Source organism: Ranitomeya imitator, chromosome 3, assembly GCF_032444005.1.
Source record: "Ranitomeya imitator isolate aRanImi1 chromosome 3, aRanImi1.pri, whole genome shotgun sequence".
NCBI classification, from domain to species: domain Eukaryota; kingdom Metazoa; phylum Chordata; class Amphibia; order Anura; family Dendrobatidae; genus Ranitomeya; species Ranitomeya imitator.
In genome coordinates, this window is record NC_091284.1 from 471457490 (window position 1) to 471479008 (window position 21519).

A 21519-nucleotide genomic window follows, 5' to 3' on the forward strand; every position below is an offset into this window, starting at 1 on the left:
CAAAATGTCTCCTCTGTGGGATGTTGGCATAGGTCCAGGTAGAAAGGCTGCTGCATAAACTTGCTTCAGTGTTTACCTTATAAGGGCGGAGGGCACTCGCTCACCGGCTGTAAAACAAAGAAGGGAACTCTGCTGGCACAGGACCAGCCTCCTGTGCAGGTCTTGTTCATGAACACTATTGTGTTCAGCTGACTGATGCAACAGATTTGGATTACACAATTAACGACAGAGGCCTCTATATTTATTTTGAAGAAAATGTAAGGTTTCTCCTAATTGGCCATGTACTGTACTCCAAAATATAGCATTTGCTTAAAAAGGTTGTCCACTACCCTGACTTGGTTACTGATTTTGCCATAAATTTATTACCATAATACTCCTAAATAGCCTCCTATACCTTTTCTGCCACGTTTCATTTTGTTTTATACTTTTCTACTTCACTTCCTGTGTCCTGACATCAGCTCTGTTGTCATAGTAATCACTTCCTCTACAAAATCCTCTGCTCTTTTCTTACTACATTTCCCATCATTTCTTGTATTGGGCTGCAAGCCAGCAGTGATCACATCCCTTGTAACTCTGACTTTGTGGGAGGAGTTGATCCCCTGTATAGGACACTACAGGGAATAGAAGTGATGTATAAAGTATCATTACACCAGCTCTCACAATAAAATTATCCCCTACTCCCTCTCACTGAAATGGGGGGATCTGATTTATGTTCATATTATAACTGGAATACAGCAGGGCGTATATACATTAGAGTATACAGTAGTGCATGGACGTGTGTGTGTGTGTATATACCCTGCTGTATACATACAAATGCACGGGAGAGTGGAGTCTGCAGGGAAGACTGGCAGCATTCACAGAAACCAAATGAGCTCAGAGAGGGAGAAAACTAGAACTCTAGTGCCACCTATTGGAAGGTAGCAGTCCTACAAGTCAATGTTGACCCGTTAACGAGCCTTGTCACATGACTTGGGATAGTAGCCAAACCAGAGTCTCAATTTGCAGACACTGTGTTTCGGGGTACTGCCCCTCGTCCGTGCACAGTGGAGATCTGGTTTGGCTGTGTGAGAGGCGTCCGACCGATATACAAGAAGTATCGTTTCTCCTTGCGGAGATTGACAAGCTAAGCATGCCGAGATGAGGAGACTTAAAGCAGCAATGCTAGAGTTCTAGTTCTCTTCCTCTCTGAAGAGACAATTTGCATAATTAGCATATTTCACAGAGGAGCATTGTGATTTTAAGTCTCCTCATGTCAGTATGCTTAGCATGTCAATCTCTGCAAGGAGAAGCGATACTTCTTGGATATCGGCAGGATTAGGTGAAATGCCGATCTATGACAGTTTACTTGAAAAGGAAAATAGTAGCCAGTCCCTTTAAATTTAGCTTTGCAGAGCACATTGATGCAAACTATGTATATGTAAGTAATACATATATAAAATATATATATACAGTACAGACCAAAATTTTGGACACACCTTCTCATTTAAAGATTTTTCTGTATTTTCATGATTATGAAAATTATACATTCACACTTAAGGCACCAAACCTATGAATTAACACATGTGGAATTATATACTTAACAAAAAAGTATGAAACAACTGAAAATATGTCTTATATTCTAGGTTCTTCAAACTAGCCACCTTTTGCTTTGATGAATGCTTTGCACACTCTTGGCATTCTCTTGATGAGCTTCAAGAGGTAGTCACTGGGAATGGTCTTCCAACAATCTTGAAGGAGTTCTCAGAGATGCTTAGCACTTGTTGGCCCTTTTGCCTTCACTCTGCGGTCCAGCTCACCCTAAACCATCTCGATTGGGTTCAGGTCTGGTGACTGTGGAGGCCAGGTCATCTGGCATAGCAACCCATCACTCTCCTTCTTGGTCAAATAGCCCTTACACAGCCTGAAGGTGTGTTTGGGGTCATTGTCCTGTTGAAAAATAAATGATGGTCCAACTAAACCCAAACCGTATGGAATAGCATGCCACTGCAAGATGCTGTGGTAGCCATGCTGGTTCAGTATGCCTTGAATTTTGAATAACTCCCCAACAGTGTCACCAGCAAAGCAGCCCCACAGCATCACACCACCTCCATGCTTCACGGTGGGAACCAGGCATGTAGAGTCCATCCGTTCACCTTCTTGGCGTAGCACAAAGACACGGTGGTTGGAACCAAAGATCTCAAATTTGGACTCATCAGACCAAAGCACAGATTTCCACTGGTCTAATGTCTATTCCTTGTATTCTTCAGCCCAAGCAAGTCTCTTCTGCTTGTTGTCTGTCCTTACCAATTGTTTCATAGCAGCTATTTTACCATGAAGGCCTGCTGCACAAAGTCTCCTCTTAACAGTTGTTGTAGAGAGGTGTCTGCTACTAGAAGTCTGTGTGGCATTGACCTGGTCTCTGATCTCGGATAAACATCCTCAGAAGCAGAGGTGACTCTTGGTCTTCCTTTCCTGGGGCAATTCTCATGTGAGCCAGTTTCTTTGTAGCGCTTGATGGTTTTTGCCACTGCACTTGGGGACACTTTCAAAGTTTTCCCAATTTTTTTTCGGAGTGACTGACCTTCATTTCTTAAAGTAATGATGGCCACTCGTTTTTCTTTACTTAGCTGCTTTTTTCTTGCCATAATACAAATTCTAACAGTCTATTCAGTAGGACTATCACCTGTGTATCCACCAGACTTCTGCACAACACAACTGATGGTCCCAACCCCATTTATACGGCAAGAAATCCCACTTATTAAACCGGACAGGGCACACCTGTGAAGTGAAAACCATTCCCGGTGACTACCGCTTGAAGCTCATCAAGAGAATGCCAAGAGTGTGCAAAGCAGTCATCAAAGCAAAAGGTGGCTACTTTGAAGAACCTAGAATATAAGACCTAATTTGAGTTGTTTCACAATTTTTTGTTAAGTATAGAATTCCACTTGTGGTAATTCATAGTTTTGATGCCATCAGTGTGAATGTACAATTTTCATAGTCATGAAAATACAGAAAAATCTTTAAATGAGAAGGTGTCCAAACTTTTGGTCTGTACTGTATGTATGTGTGTCCGCGTATGTGTGTACATATATATGTATACATCTATAATATAAAGCTGGGAGCGTCACTATCCAAAGCCTTTATGGACTGCGCAAGCGCCGGCGCAGTCTGGACCCCACAGAGTGACGCTCCCAGGAGATCGCGGTATGCGTAAGCACTGAACGCACACCGCGATCTCCAGCGGAGAGGCAGGGACGTGGCAGGAGGGTAAGTATAGCTATATTCACCTGTCTGTCCCGTTCCAGCGCTGCGCGCCACTCCTTCTTCCAGGTCCTCTACCTGTGACGTTCACAGTTCAGAGGGCGCGATGACGCGCTTAATGCGCCGCCCTCTGACTGAACAGTCACAGCCAGAGGACCCAGAACACGGAGCGGCGTGCAGCGCTGGAACGGGACAGACAGGTGAATATAGCAAGTGCTGGGGGGCCTGAGCTAGCGGCGACTCCGGCACCTGACCCCCACAGCGCGCCGGTGTCCCCGCCTGCTCAGGCCCCCCAGCACTCGGCGCCCAGCAACGATAGGGGAGTATGTTGTTTTTTTTTTTTTTTACATATCGCAGCAGCATACTGGGCATATACTATGGAGCTTCTTATGGGGGCCATCAACTATAATGGAGCAGTATATGGAGGCATATACTATGGAGCATCTTATGGGGGCCATAAACCTTTATGGAGCAGTGTACGGGGCATATAATATGGAGCATCTTATGGGGGCCATAAACCTTTATGGAGCAGTGTACGGGGCATATAATATGGAACATCTTATGGGGGCCATAAACCTTTATGGAGCAGCGTATGGGACATATGGATGGGAGCAGCAAATTACAGAACAGTGGCGCAGGATGGAAGGAGCACATGACAGAACGTGGTGCAGGATGGAAGCAGCACATGACAGAACACATACACATATACATACATACATACACACACACATATATATATATATATATATATATATATATATATATATATATATATATATATATATATACAGTTCATTTTTTTTTTTATTGTTGTTATGGTGCATGGTGGAGACTCCTTTCATTTCACATTTGGGGCTTCTTTGCAGTGGTGTCCGCAGTGCTGAGAAATGTGCTGGCAGATATATGTATGCATACATGTGTGTGAGTGTGTGTATAGAAGGGTGTGTGTATGTGGGTGTGTGCGTATGTACGTATGTATGTATATATGTATATAATATTATAATTTTTCTGGTGTGAAATATTTTTTCTTTGAAAAAGTATTACTTTTGTTAATTTTCTAGAGATCAGAAAAGCTCTTTGACTTTTAGGTACATATTATTTTATTTTCCTATGCACCCATGGTAGCCTCCTTCACAGGTGAAAATCGCCCACTACTGAGACTCGGGTAATTGGCAGAGCTGATCTAGGTCTGTTAGGATCCAGCAGCTTGTTTATCTCCTAAATCATGTGATCACTGGCTCCAATCATAGCCTTGAACTTTGAGTGTTCTGTATCCATCAAAAGAGAAGTTACTAAACCACTTTGGTTTTCTCTTTGGAACCCACACCGCTTTTTCTATATTGCAGGAGCTGGCGGCACTTTAATCCTTAACTATGAATTTATGGCGCATAGTTATTAGGTTTTAAATGTTAGCAGGACTACATAACTATACATTTAATTAGCATGTCCTGCACTGCCCCTGCTTTAGCCAAATGTGAGTGATGATTAAGTGTGTATCCTCTTATGACCTTCCTCTTCCCACTTATTCTTTGACTTGAGGATGTTTCCCACACTCATTGTGCTGTTGTGCAAATCATCAGAACTCGTTTCATAAAGTGTGTTTATAAAGTCTCTGTAACATAAGCCAGGATAGTGCAGTACTGACACATAGTCTATACAGAAGGTGAGTGAAAAGGAAATACGGGGAATAATGTCAAGCGTGACATGGTTAGTAAAGCGCTTCAGCAATTTAAAGTGTAGGACGTGTTTCCTCCAACTCTAAATGTTTAATAACAATTCCGGTTCACATCTAGTAGTGGAACTTGCATACATATCCCCATTTTGTTAAGTAGTGAATGAATTGCGATAACCTAGAAGGAAAAAATTGATGCTGAAAGCATTTTATTTAATGGTAATTTTTTTTGTGAAATTATATCACACAAGTGTTGTCAGTGGTGGCCAATCTGATGGCTGCTGTAAATTTTCTTGTAGTACACATCACCAACTATTGTTTTACTGTCTATTCTGTTTTACTTTTTTCTTCTCTTTTAAAAGTAATTTCATTCCTTTCTGGAGTAAAGTATATTCTCCCCTTATATGCGTGGGTTTCCTCTGAGTTTTCCGGTTTCTTCCCACACTCCAAAAACATACTGATGGGGAATTTAGATTGTGAACCCCAATGAGGACAGTGATGATAATGCCTGTAACACGCTGTGGAATTAATGGCGCTGTATAATGGAGCAAAATGAATAGTCTGATAATTATCTTTTTCCACATACAATGTTAAATATTGTATGAAATAACATTACAACCACTGAAAATGGAAAGAATATCATTGGTGGTGACTATAGTATCTGTCGAGAGATAGTATTATTGACCACCAAAAGCATTACAATACTGGGTATGTGAGCATGGGAACTGAATCACTGAGGGGTGGGGAAAAAAGTAGCCTGATGCGATGAATCTTTTCTTTTTTTTTTTTTTGCACCACATGAATGGCTGGGCACTGCTTACCAGGGAAAAAGAGGTGTCAACAGGATGCATTATGAAACGTAATGCTTGTGTCTTAATTAATTAACTAAAATCTAATACAGCAATGCTACACTACCGTCACTGACTGGCATGTATTGGTATCTAGGTTGGAGCCATCTCTCTGATGGCGTTCAACTTCAAAATACAGTCTACATTCAGCATCAGAAGAAACTTCAGCATCTTTTTTTTTTTTTTTTTTTCTTTTGAAGGAATCCGGTTACCCTGAAAATGCAGTCCAATCTGCAGACACCATGTTATAGAGCAGGGTGAGCTGTGTATATTGATATGGTGGAATGAGAAGATTATAAACTGTATATTAATCATTTAAAGTACTGCGCTCTTCTGCGCTTTTCAGTCCAGTTGGCGGTCCCATCAGTGACCACCTATTAATCAGAAAATAAATAAAAAAATGTTCCATTAGTCATATGGGTAAAGTATACTTTATACTATCAAAAATCCCCATAATACAAAATCCAAGCAGCTGGAGGATAAACCAGTTAATAAAGATGTCGGTGTAAGGACTCCACGTGTATCTCTGCTCAAGGCAGCTTCATCAGGGGAAAAGTATGAAGATTTAGAAAGGTGTCACTGAATATGAAATGAGACAGGTAACGGTGAGAGGAATTCCACCATACCCCATAGGAGGGCCCAAGTCATAATTGGGCATTTACTGTGCATCAGCGTGACATAGCAGTGGATGCACACACAATTTCTGTATGTCATATTTTATTTATTCATTGGCAAGTAGTGTTATCAGTGATATGTTCTGCACATGTGTACAGAGATTGTGCCCTTGAGTTAAAACAACTAAGATAGTATTTAGAACATCCAAGATATTTGAAGCCATGAAAAGAGATGTGTACACACTGTATGTAGTGAATTAGAACAAGAATAGCATCTTATGTACATGTACATCTTATGTGTTGTTATCTCGGTACATAAGTCCAACATATGGGCACATTAGCCAACAGTTGTAACCCATGAACTGGTATATACTACACTAAATGTATATTATTACATACAGGTGCATATCTATTTACAGAGGAGGGAACAACAAACCTCATCACTAGAGATGGACGAACCCGAACTGTAAATTTCGGCGTCCGTATTGAACACCTACTGTTCGAACATGGACTTCACCAGGAAGTCCGTGTTACGGTTTGGGTTCGGCCTCCCAAACACTGGCTGTTTGTTGCAGTGTAATGTGCATGACTGCAGTTCACTGTGGTGAGTTTGAACTGCGGTGAATTCGCCTCTGCACTTTTTGTCACCGAGGTCACCGCAGTTCAGCCTGTCAGGGAATGTAGTCTCCGTTACCCGGCAGAAACCTCAATGACGTCACCGCCAGTTACTCGCAGCAGCTCATTCACCAGTGGTTCTCAGCCTGAACGGTCATAGCTTGGCACCATCCAGGTTGAAAACTAGTAATCCCCAGACATGGATTACGACATGGGACAGAACGTCAGACAGGTGAGGGATATTGTTTTTTATCTTTGTTTTATTACTGGAGACAAGGGATTCAATGGAATGGGTGTTAGGTGATTATAGCTGTGGGGTGGGAGACCATTTTTTTAACTTGTCTAAATAATTTTAAAAAGTGTGGGGACCCTTCTATTCTTGACCACCAGCCTTGCTAACGCTGAGGGCTGCATTCCCAAGCTGTCAGTTTTGCCTTGCTGGTTATCAAAAATACAGGGAAACCCACACCGTTTTATAGTATTATTTAGAGCGCAGGCGCCGGCTGATAAATACTGCCATCAGCTGTTCCTGCTCTCGCTGTTATCAGCGGCAGCAGGCGTAGGCTGATGAGAGCAGTACTCCCATCAGCTCACTCCAGTGACCGGAGGTAAATATTCTACCTTCAATCACAGCTGGAGGCTCACACTCTCATTTGACAGAGTGGGAACCACGGCTCTCTGACCGGCATTCAAGTGAATGGGGTCCAGGTTCAGGTCCGGGTACTTATCTGGTACCCAAAACTTTTTTTAACTGTTCGGCCGGGCCTGAACACCTAGGTCCCCCCATATCTACTCATCAATAGTAGATGTACGCTGAAGAGCAAAAGGGTTCCAATGTTTTGACTTTCAGGCCCCACAGCTCACCATCCACTACTACTTAGAATGTGAGACTATCATCATTTTATAGACAATCATCTTGGCGATCTCATACTTTTGACTTGTAACTATTTAGCATATTATTAGTTCTGAAGATTCTTTGTCATGTCGCTGCATTGTTGTAGTTTTGCTCCTAAAAATCTTTTATTTTTTATTATTTTGTTAGTATTTTGTAAATCCACCTTTTGGCTTTCAACACTGCCCTAATCCTTCTGGGCATGCTCTCAATCAGCTTTAAGCATGTCTACCAAAATATGATCAATAAAAAGTCCTGATTTTGGTTAATTCTGTTTTTGGTAAATTTCGAGACAAATTGAATTACACTTTTATATTTTTGTTCATCTCTAGTTATGTATACAGCAATCTGTATAATTGAACTAGAATTTGAACATTTTAGAATGGCATTTATAAATTACTAAATTAGTATTTGTCCTGGGATTCGTTCATTGTTTACAAGTGTCTGAATTCTAGGAATATTTACACATTGACGAAGGTTAAAATATGTTGCCACATAAGTGAGGCTGGCTTTTCCATAAGGAAAATCCACTTTGTTTTACAAAAGCAGCTCAGTGTATGTGAATTTACAAAATCTTATACACTGCAAAATTACCGTAGCTGCGGCATAAATTGTCATACCTTGCATTTTTTCTGTGATCAGCAGCATCTCAATTTATGCCACATATGTCAGTGCCTTTGTCACCCTTTGCACACCATTTTCACATGAATATAATCCTAACATTGCTTCACACATACAAGGGATGGATAACAATCAGGAGTGAGTGGGTGACATGTTTTATTTAACCCCTTACCAACATCGGGCGTACATTTATGCCGATATTGGTGTCCCTCCCTTTGAAGTGGGCTCCGGCGGTGAGCCCACATCTTTCTGTGGACATGTCAGCTGTTTTGAACAGCTGACATGTGTCCGCAATATCTGCGGGTGGAATTGCGATCCACCCGCTGCTATTATCCAGTTAAATGCCGCTGTCAAACTCTGACAGCGGCATTTAATTTGCGCTTCCGGCAAGCGTGCCGGAAATCCCTCCCAACGATGACCCCGTCATGTAATCGCGGGTCACCGATGGGTTGGCATGACAAACCGATGTCTCCAGCAGACCTGTATGCTTGTCATTTCCAGACTGCTATGAGCGCCACCCGGTGGTCGGCGCTTATAGCAAGTCAGCAATTTTGCTTCATACAGGCGATCTGATAATCCCATGGAGACTATTGAAGCATAGAAGTTCAAATCACCCCCCACCCCCTTTTGCCCCATTTAAAATGAAACAATAAATAAAAATCAAACATACATGTATTTGGTATCGACTCATTCAAAATCTCCCGATCTATAAATATAAAAAAAGAATTAACCCGATCGCTAAAAGGAGTAACGAGAAAAAAGTCAAAATACCAGAATTTATATTTTTTGGTCTCCTCAACATTGCATTAAAACGCATTAGCAGGCGATCATCAGATCGTATCTGTGCCAAAATAGTATCATTAAAAATGTCAGCTCTGCACGCAAAAAATAAGCCCTCACCCAACCTGACATCACGAAAAATAGAGACGCTACCTGTATTGAAAAATGGCGCAATTTTTTTTTTTTTAACAAACCTTGGAATTTTCATCACTTAAATAAAAAAGAACCTAGTAGTGATGAGCGAGTGTACTCATTGCTCAGGTTTTCCAGAGCACGCTCGGTGGTCCGAGTATTGTGAGTGCTCGGAGATTTCGTTTTCCTTGTCGCAGCTGCAAGATTTGCGGCTACTAGACGGCTTGATTGCATGTGAGGATTCCCTAGCTTCCAGGCAACCCCCACATGTACGCAGGCTGGCTAGTAGCTGTAAATCATGCAGCTACATCAACAAAAACTAAATCTCAGAGCAGTCACAAATACTCGGAGGTCATCCGAGCGTGCTCAGGAAAACCCCAGCAACGAGTATATAAGCTCATCACTAGAACCTAGACATATTTGTTGTCTCTGAACTGGTAATGACCTGGAGAATCATAATGGCAGATCAGTTTTAGCATTTAGTGAACATGGTAAAGAAAAAATAAAACTGTGGGATTGCACTTTTTTGCAATTTCACAGCACTTGGAATTTTTGTTTCCTGTGTTTGAGTATACGACATGGTAAAACCAATGGTGTAGTTCAAAAGTACAACTCGTCCCTCAAAAAAAAAGCCCTCACTTGGCCATTTTGACCACAAAATAAAAAAGTTATAGCTCTGGGAAGAAGGGGAGCAAAAAATGAAGATGCAAAACCAAAAATACCTCTGTTCGTTAAGGGGTTAAAAAGACAAGAAAAACAGAGGCCGAATCATCGAACTTGGTCTACTGCACGCCTGTACTATGGCAGTCTTGCATGCCATTTAATGAATTTGGCTCATTCCCTCTGTTGCTTGCACCTCTGTGTTACTCCAATCAGGAACTGGAGTAGCATTTCTGGCGTACAAAACATCGGCATTTTTTATTAGTTTGATGTTTTAATTTGTTTTAAAGTACTGGTTGTCATTCTGAGGAGAAAAAAAAAAAATAATATATATATATATGTATATATATATGTGTGTATATGTATATATATATATATATATATATATATATATATATATATATATATATATATATATATATATATATATATACACACATATACACATATACACATATACACATGCACACACACACACACGCTGAAGAGCCCGGCGTTGCCTGGGCATAGTAAATATCTGTGGTTAGTTATAGCACCTCACGTCTCTTATTTTCCCATCATGCCTCTCATTTTCTCCCTCACTCCTCTTCTTTTCCTCCTTTCTCCTCTCATTCCCCCCTCACTCCTCTCATTCCCCCTAACACTTGTCATTTCGACCTCACATCTGTCATTTTCCGATCACTCCACTATTTTCCCTCACTCCTCTCATTTTGCACTCACACCTTTTCATTTTCACCTCACACCCCTCATTTTCACCTCAGTATATACATGTTTGTCATCTCCCTTATATATAGTATACACCTGTATGTCATCTCCTGTATATAGTATATACCTGTATGTCATCTCCCCTGTATATAGTATATACCTGCTGTGTGTTGTCTCCCCTGTATATAGTATATACCTGTATGTCATCTCCCCTGTATATAGTATATACCTGCTGTGTCATCTCCCCTGTATATAGTATATACCTGTATGTCATCTCCTCCTGTATATAGTATATACCTGTATGTCATCTCCTCCTGTATATAGTATATACCTGTAAGTCATCTCCTCCTGTATATAGTATATACCTGTGTCATCTGCTCCTGTATATAGTATATACCTGTCATCTCCTTCTGTATATTGTATATACCTGTCATCTCCTCCTGTATATAGTATATACCGGTGTCATCTCTCCTGTATATAGTATATACCTGTGTGTCATCTCCTCCTGTATATAGTATATATCTGTGTGTCCTCTCCTCCTGTATTAGACTGCGTTCACACGTTATTTGGTCAGTATTTTTACCTCAGTATTTGTAAGCTAAATTGGCAGCCTGATAAATCCCCAGCCAACAGGAAGCCCTCCCCCCTGGCAGTATATATTAGCTCACACATACACATAATAGACAGGTCATGTGACTGACAGCTGCCGTATTTCCTATATGGTACATTTGTTGCTCTTGTAGTTTGTCTGCTTATTAATCAGATTTTTATTTTTGAAGGATAATACCAGACTTGTGTGTGTTTTAGGGCGAGTTTCATGTGTCAAGTTGTGTGTCGAGTTGCATGTGACAGGTTAGTGTAGCAAGTTGTGTGCAGCAAGTTTTACGCTTGGCGACTTTTGCACGTTACGAGTTTTATGTGTGGTGCGTTTTGAGTATGTGCAAGCTTTGTGTGAGGCAACTTTTGCATGTGTTGCAACTTGTTGTGCATGTGGCAATTTTTCCGCGTGTGCAAGTTTTGCGTGTGGTGAGTTTTCCATGAGGTGAGTTTTGCGTGAGCCTAGTTTTGCATGTGGCGAGTTTTGCGCGTGGCGAGTTTTGCGCGGCGACTTTTGTGTTTCAACTTTTATGTGGCGAGGTTGGTGTATGTGTGGTGAAATGTGTGCTGAGGGTGGTATGTGTTCAAACACGTGGTAGTGTGTGGTGCATTTTGTGTGTTCATATCCCCGTGTGTGGTGAGTATCACATGTCGGGGCCCCACCTTAGCAACTGTACAGTATATACTCTTTGGCGCCATCGCTCTCATTCTTTAAGTCCCCCTTGTTCACATCTGGCAACTGTCAATTTGCCTCCAACACTTTTCCTTTCCCTTTTTCCCCATTATGTAGATAGGGGCAAAATTGTTTGGTGAATTGGAAAGCGCGGGGTTAAAATTGCACCTCACAACATAGCCTATTACACTCTCGGGGTCCGGACATGTGACTGTGCAAAATTTTATGGCTGTAGCTGCGACGGTGCAGATGCCAATATATATATATATCTCTATTAGATAAAGAACAACACAGCAGCACATGTACATGAATCTAGGCCATGTGAAAACACAGACAAATATTCAATATGAATTATACTTCTCAAAAATATTTTACATAAAAACATTTTCAAAACCTTTTTTTACATAAAACTTAGTTATAGATAAAATGAAGATTCTTAGCGCATAAATTGGCCAATTGATGTGTGCCCATCAACCACGGCAAGGTGATCTCCCTCTGATGGGTCCTACACTACCATTCATGCCACTTCTGGGCCACCAGCCTACAACTCTGGACAAAACATGTCACTTCGGGCTAAACCTACAATTTATGGGAAGGTAGAGTAGATTACCACCACCTGCAAGGTCAATGGGAGGAGTGCATGATCAGTGGGGATTCATTTTATCTATAACTGTAAGTTTTATGTAAAAAAAAAATTTGAAATTTTTTTTATGTAAAATATTTTTGAGAAGTATACAGGTCCTTCTCAAAAAATTAGCATATAGTGTTAAATTTCATTATTTACCATAATGTAATGATTACAATTAAACTTTCATATATTATAGATTCATTATCCACCAACTGAAATTTGTCAGGTCTTTTATTGTTTTAATACTGATGATTTTGGCATACAACTCCTGATAACCCAAAAAACCTGTCTCAATAAATTAGCATATCAAGAAAAGGTTCTCTAAACGACCTATTACCCTAATCTTCTGAATCAACTAATTAACTCTAAACACATGCAAAAGATACCTGAGACTTTTATAAACTCCCTGCCTGGTTCATTACTCAAAACCCCCATCATGGGTAAGACTAGCGACCTGACAGATGTCAAGAAGGCCATCATTGACACCCTCAAGCAAGAGGGTAAGACCCAGAAAGAAATTTCTCAACAAATAGGCTGTTCCCAGAGTGCTGTATCAAGGCACCTCAATGGTAAGTCTGTTGGAAGGAAACAATGTGGCAGAAAACGCTGTACAACGAGAAGAGGAGACCGGACCCTGAGGAAGATTGTGGAGAAGGACCGATTCCAGACCTTGGGGAACCTGAGGAAGCAGTGGACTGAGTCTGGTGTGGAAACATCCAGAGCCACCGTGCACAGGCGTGTGCAGGAAATGGGCTACAGGTGCCGCATTCCCCAGGTAAAGCCACTTTTGAGCTACAGAGAAGCAGCACTGGACTGTTGCTAAGTGGTCCCAAGTACTTTTTTCTGATGAAAGCAAATTTTGCATGTCATTCGGAAATCAAGGTGCCAGAGTCTGGAGGAAGACTGGGGAGAAGGAAATGCGAAAATGCCTGAAGTCCAGTGTCAAGTACCCACAGTCAGTGATGGTGTGGGGTGCCATGTCAGCTGCTGGTGTTGGTCCACTGTGTTTCATCAAGGGCAGGGTCAATGCAGCTAGCTATCAGGAGATTTTGGAGCACTTCATGGTTCCATCGGCTGAAATGCTTTATGGAGATGAAGATTTCATTTTTCAGCACGACCTGGCACCTGCTCACAGTGCCAAAACCACTGGTAAATGGTTTACTGACCATGGTATTACTGTGCTCAATTGGCCTGCCAACTCTCCTGACCTGAACCCCATAGAGAATCTGTGGGATATTGTGAAGAGAAAGTTGAGAGACGCAAGACCCAACACTCTGGATGAGCTTAAGGCCGCTATTGAAGCATCCTGGGCCTCCATAACATCTCAGCAGTGTCACAGGCTGATTGCCTCCATGCCACGCCGCATTGAAGCAGTCATTTCTGCCAAAGGATTCCCGACCAAGTATTGAGTGCATAACTGAACATTATTATTTGTTGTTTTTTTTGTTTGTTATTAAAAAACACTTTTATTTGATTGGATGGGTGAAATATGCTAATTTATTGAGACAGGTTTTTTGGGTTATCAGGAGTTGTATGCCAAAATCATCAGTATTAAAACAATAAAAGACCTGACAAATTTCAGTTGGTGGATAATGAATCTATAATATATGAAAGTTTAATTGTAATCATTACATTATGGTAAATAATGAAATTTAACACTATATGCTAATTTTTTGAGAAGGACCTGTAGTTCATATTGAATATTTGTCTGTGTTTTCACATGGCCTAGATTCATGTACATGTGCTGCTGTGTTCTTCTTTATCTATATGATGCAGCTTGCAGCTTGTACGTGTTCACATTAGGAGTGCTGGTTCTTTTTTTTTTCTCTATTTGATGTATTGATGCGGCTGCATCCCGACTGATCTTGCACTCCTCCCATTGACCTTGCAGGTGGTGGTAATCAACTCTACCTGCCCATAAATTGTAGGTTTAGCCCAGAGTGACATGTTTTGTCCAGAGTTATAGGCTGGTGGCCCAAAAGTGGCATGTATGGTAGAGTAGGACCCATCAGAAGGAGATCACCTTGCCGAGGTTGATGGGCACACATGAATTGGCCAATTTATGCGCTAAGAATCTTCATTTTATCTATAACTGTAAGTTTTATGTAAAAAAAATTTGAAATTTTTTTATGTAAAATATTTTTGAGAAGTATAATTCATATTGAATATTTGTCTGTGTTTTCACATGGCCTAGATTCATGTACATGTGCTGCTGTGTTCTTCTTTATCTATATGATGCAGCTTACAGCTTGCACGTGTTCACATTAGGAGTGCTTGTTGTTGTTTTTTTCTTTTTCTTTTTTTTCTCTCTCTCTCTCTCTCTCTATATATATCTATATATATATATATATATATATATATATATATATATATATATATATATATATATATATATAATCTCTCTATCTATCTATACTCTTTTGCAATTTTCCTATAAGGTATTGATAATAGCGTAGTCTTGGAAACACCAGGGCATATAAACAAAAAGCTGTGGAAGTCTGGTTTGGGCATGTGATACATGTGTAACTCTTACACTACTTTTCATCAAAGGATTAGTGTTTCACATCAACCTGTTCCTGTTGCCAGGCTTGCTCTGTGCTCTAAAGTGGCAAACATACAGTAATTATTCTATTCTTCAATCTGGAATAGCAACCAAGCTGTTGTGTTCATAGGCAATATATTTCAGAATGCATTGCTATTAATGTCAGCCTGTTTACTGCATGCCATCTTCGTTTTCATGATTTATTCATTAACTTTCACAGTCATTCTCAGCACATCTCCAAGCAACCTGTACCTTAATCCCCCCACTTCCTTCCTCTAAATAGTAACTCTGTAGAATACAGACAATAGAGCAACTTTCATGTCTGTACTAATTGCAGCTCTATTCTTTATTCAATAAGATGATTTATTTCATTCCTTTTCTCTAATCAGTCTCTGGAATAAGGCAAGAAATGCTGGGGAAAAGGTGACCAAGTGTTGTGTGTGCGCCGATGTATAGATTTACTGCTATAGCTATACTTCACAAATGTTACTATATCTGAACACTGTATATAGTGAAGTCTAAAAGTTTTTATAGGTAACATGTCCGGTGCTCTAAAGGGAACCGACATTAGATGGATTCATGATTCTCAAACTACAGGCAGCATAAACTAGCCACTGATTTTTATTGGAGCCATGTAAGTTTTACTCTGAAATGTTGCAGAGAGAACCTGCATTCATGAGCCGGCCAAGAACTATATCGGCATCTCTGTGCAATCCCCTAGGCTAGGTCTCCATTTGTGTGTATATTATCTTTTACCGGTCTGTTAATATTGTGCTCATTACTACCACAATATTTCCAAGTAACCCCTCAACCCCCCAATCAGTGGCTGTAGTCCGAAACCCCTCCAGTCAGTGATTGACTGAGCAGGCACATGTCTGTGTCGGGATGTCATCTCCACAGCAACTAAAGTACCCATTGGTAAGGTGAGTATGACTACTTTTATGCTTTTAAACTGCTCCTGGCTGAATAATCTATTCTTGGCTGGAAGCCTCTTAATTTATTCTTTATTTACTTTCATTAACTTACAGTTATCGGTTACAAGATAAATTCCAGCAGGATAATGTCTAATTTGTACTTCTTTTTAACATTTATGAAGAATTCCTTTTGCCTCCTTCCAGTGCCCTACATAAAAATAACTTTTAATATTTGGCAACCACATACTCTACCTTAATATACATTTTTGTTGATGTTGACACTATGTCGCTTATGTTGGTTTGTATGATATGTGTGTGTATATAATATAGATTTGTAAAAGGTTTGAGGTTACCCATGACTAACACATTGATGACCTACAATATCAGGTTGTTGGGTCATCCATATTAGTTTGGTGGGTTTCAGCACTCTGATATCATCTGAGAATCACCTGTATTTGTTAAGAAATGTTGGAGATAATTGGCCATTTTTGTAATTCAATGGCTGCTCAAGTCTGCCAGGACATTAATTGCTCCTTCATTATGTCTCGTCAGACTGCTGAGTAGGAGGTGTCCCTCTCTGTCTACTGTAAGTTCCCTAATAAGACAATCGGGAAGTGATATTATTTGCGACAATGCCTTTAAAGAAACATTACATGGTTTTTGTTTTTCACAAAATTTAAGGTATATACATGTATAGTAGCAAACCACTAAATGCTTTGATGCATTAAGAGAGCAGGCAGTAGCACTTAGATCTGAATGTACCTGTCTGTTACAATATTATGGTTCCTTTGAATTAGCTGTATTATAATATAGGAATTGTTGGCTTTAATACTTTGCTTCTGTACAATTTTTCTTGTGATTTCATCTTGCCTTCTTAATGAAGCTGTTATGGATCCTTAACAAAATTCAGTTGGTCCATTTCACTAATGATGGAGGGTGTTGGCATTATATAGGACATTAGAATGTCTATGAAAAAGTGAACACCAAGGTGTGGACAGCCTCAAAAGGAATGCACAGTGGTCAAAATTATTGTTGTGAGCTATTAAGCAAGTTAAAGATTAAATGATCTCTAAAAGTACTACAGTTAAATATGACACATTTTCTTTGACAATATATATATATATATATATATATATATATATATATTTTGCCTAAAATATATATATTTTTTTTATATTTCAAAAATTAGAAAAAGGAAAATTGTTTTGGGCACCCTTTGAGATTTGTATGCTCAGATAACTTTGACCAAGGTTTCAGACCTTAAGTAGCCGGTTAGGATTATGGCTTGTTCACAATCATCGTTGGGAAAGGCCAGATGGTGAAAATTTCCCAGCTTTAACCTTGTGCCAAAAAAACAGCAGCAATGATTTTTCTGAGTAGCTGCAGAGCACTCTGAAAATGAAAATGGAGGAGGCCCACAAAGCAGGAGAAGGCTATCAGAAGATGGCAAAACGTTTTTAAGTTGCCCTTTCCTCAGTTTGAAATGTAATTAAGAAATGGTAGTTAAGAGGAACAGTGGAGGTCAACATAAAGTCTGGAAGATTAAGCAAAATTTCAGTGAGAGCTCATAGGATTGCTAGAGAGGCCAATCAGAATCCCCGCTTGACTATAAAAGACATTCAGAAAGATATAGCGGACTATGGAGTTGTGGTACATTGTACTACTGATAAGAGACCCCTGTACAAATATGGCCTTCATGGAAGAGTCATCAGAAGAAAACCTCTCCTGTATCCTCACCATAAATGTCAGTGTCAGAAGTATACAAAAGAACATCTAAACAAGCCTGATGCATTTTGGAAACAAGTCCTGTGAACCGATGAGATTAAAATATTACTCTTTGGCCACAATGATCAAAGGTATGTGTGGAGATAAAGGGCATCAAAGAACATCTCACCAACCATTAAGCATGGGGGTGGATCATTCATGCTTTGGGTTGTGTTGCAGCCAATGGCAAGAGGAACATTTTACGGGTAGAGGAAAGAATGGATTTAATGAAATTTTGACAAATTCTTGATGCAAACTTAACACAATTTGAAAAAAAGCTGACGTTGAAAAGATGAAGGCTTCTACAAATAGATAATAATCATAACACACTTTAGAATCCACAATAGACTACCTAAAAAATCACAAGCTGAAGGTTTCACAATGTACCTAGCAGTCCCCTGACCTGAACATCATTGTAAATCTGTGGCTAGACCTCAAAATAGCAGTGCATGCAAGAGACAACTCTCTCTCTATATCTATCTATCTATCTATTGCACACATACATAATGTATGTATATGTATATGTATGTGTGTGTGTATATATATATATATATATATATATATATATATATATCAAAAAATCTATAAATGAGGTGTGTCCAAACTTTTGGTCTGTACTGTATATATAATATATCAAACTTTTGGTCTGTACTGTATATATAATATATTATACGCACACACAGTTGTACTCAATAGTTTACATACCCTGGCAGAATTTTTACTTTCTTGCCCTTTTTTTCAGAGAATATGAATGATAGCACCAAAACTTTTTCTCCACTCATGGTTAGTGGTTGGGTGAAGCCATTTATTGTCAAACTACTGTGTTTTCTCTTTTTAAATCATAATGACAACCCAAAACATCCAAATGACTCTGAACAAAATTTTACATACCCTGGTGATTTTGGCCTCATAACATGCACAGAAATTGACACAAATGGGTTTGAATGGCTACTAAAGGTAACGTCCTCACCTGTGACCTGTTTGCTTGTAATCAGTGTGTGTGCATTAAAGCTGAGTGAGTTTCTGGGATCCAGACAGATTCTTTCATCCAGCCACTGATGTTTCTGGATTGTGAGTCATGGGGAAAGCAAAAGAATTGTCAACAGATCTACGGGAAAGGGTAGTTGAACTGTATAAAACGGCAAAGGGATACAAAAAGATATCCAAGAAATTGATCATGCCAGTCAGCAGCGTTCAAACTGCAATTAACAAATGGAAAATCAGGGGCTCTGTAAAAACAAAAGGACAGTCAGGTAGACCAACAAAAATTTTGTCCACAACTGCCAGGAAAATTGTTCGGAGTGCCAAGATAAACCCACAAATAACATCAGCTGAAATACTGGACTCTGAAAAACTAGCGGTGTGGCTGTTTCAAGATGCACAATAAGGAGGCACTTGAAGAAAAATGGCTGCATGGTTGAGTCGCCAGAAGAAAACCATTACTGCATAAATTCCACAAAGTATCTTGCCTACAATGCACAAAACAGCACAGAGACAAGCCTCAAAACTTCTAGAACAAGTTAATTTGGAGTGATGAGATTGAACTTTTAGGGCACAACCATAAATGTTACATTTTGAGAGAGTTCAACAAGGCCTATGATGAAAGGAACACCACTCCTAATGTAAAGCATGGAGGTAGATCGCTGATGTTTTGGGGTTGTGTGAGCTGCAAAGGCACAGGAAACCTGGTCAAAGCTGAAGCAAAGATGAATGCATCACGTTATTAGCAAATACTGGAGGCAAATTTGCACTCATCAGCCCGGAAGCTGCGCATGGGACGTAATTGGATGTTCCAACATGACAACGATCCAAAACACAAGGCCAAGTCGACCTGTCATTGTTCTACAGCAGAACAAAGTGAAAGTTCTGGAGTGGCCATCTCAGTCTCTTGACCTTAACATCATTGAGCCACTCTGGGGAGATCTCAAGCGTGCAGCTGATGCTAGACAGCCGACAAATTTACAGGAACTGGAGGCTTTTTGCCAAGATGAGTGGGCAGCTTTATCACCTGAGAAAATAAAGAACCTCATCTACAACTACCACAAAAGACTTCAAGATGGAAATACACTGTATTAAGAAATGGGGTATGTGAACTTTTGATCAGGGTCATTTGGATGTTTTTAGGCTGTCATTCTGATTTTAAAAAAGAAAACACAGTAGTTTGAAAATAAATGGCTTTATCCAACCACTAACCATGAGTGGAGAAAAAGTTTTGGTGTTATCATTCATAGTCTCTGGGGAAAAAGGCCAAGAAGGCAAAAATTCTGCCAGGGTATGTAAACTTTTGAGCACAACTGTATAGAGGGAGAGATATCTTTTACATGCCAGTGTATTGACAGAAAATTACTTGTTTGTTTTTTTCTTTCTTTAAACTTATTAATTGAAAACATACTCAATACATTTTGTGAACTTTTTCTAATTTTAAACTATCCAGATATGTATTTTCTTTCTGGTCTGTGAATATTATAGTATAGCGTTAATTTTCCGCTAGTCGTCTTATTACAGATAAGAAAGCAATGTAAGGTATCCTGCTATTAGAATGCAAGAGGCAGAGATCACAGGGTCACAGCAGTGACAGAAGGTGATGGTTACAGCTCACCTCCTCCGCCTGTCTGCAGTTCTCTGCACATGTTATGTATGTAACATGTCTGGAAGAGATGACTTGTTGACTTCCATGACAAAATGTATGGCTTTATAATATCTATTGAACATGCAGTGGTCTTTACTTTTACTGAGATACTTGAAACCAAATTGAAAATACAATGCCACACAGTCCAAATTCATGAAATTGGCTGGAAGATCTTGCTGTGAAATGCCCGTACTGACTAGAACATGGATTATTGTCGTGCATGCAATTGTCAACTAACAGTACCTGTCTCTATTACAGTACAATATTACCTTTATTGTTGTACTGCTCTTTACCTGTGCCAGGAGGAGCTTTTCTTTCGGATGCCTGGTGTCCGCAGATCCATTTTATTTTCCTGGTACATTGTGTGTACTGTATAGGACCTTTAAAAAGCTTTTGTCCTTTATTGTACATTAAATGCAATTTACAGCGTCCAGTAGCAAAATTCCACTTTAATTTTGTAATAATACGCTTTAATGTCTATTGTCTATTTTTATTTTAATCTTACTTTGGAATAACATTTTGGATAACTCGGGGAAAATTATTTATTTTTTGTTGTAAATTAAAAAATGTAACTTTAAAATAGTCATTGTGGAAGAAATCAATATTATATATTGAGGAACCACTGTATCTCTGAACTGCTGTTAACAAAGAACAATAGCGGCTCTGACAAGACAGCATATATAACCAATACACAAAGTCTTGCAATTAGCATAAGGCTGGAGGGAAGGCCTCCAAGCCCAATACATATTCAGAATAATGGTATGGGTGCAATAGTAGCATTTCATCATTTGTTTTCCAGAAGACCTATCAAATTGTAACCGTAGATAACGATCCAAAGAAAAAAGTAGAAAGAGAAGAAATAATGGAATGTTATTGACTTCTGTACCTTACCTATCAAAGTACCATTAATAGAGACCTAGTTTTAATTTTTGCCTGGAGTCAGCCAAGTTTAAAAAATGTTAAGATTCCTTGAACTAAGAACCAGGGATACCA

The 21519-nt window shown here is 39.6% G+C and overlaps 1 protein-coding gene across 1 annotated transcript in view; it reads left to right on the plus strand.

Moving 5' to 3' along the window:
- LOC138670279 (sarcoplasmic/endoplasmic reticulum calcium ATPase 3) overlaps window positions 1-21519 on the plus strand; it is a 319975-nt gene that overhangs the window by 220169 nt on the left and 78287 nt on the right. The gene's annotated exons all lie outside the window — the stretch shown is intronic.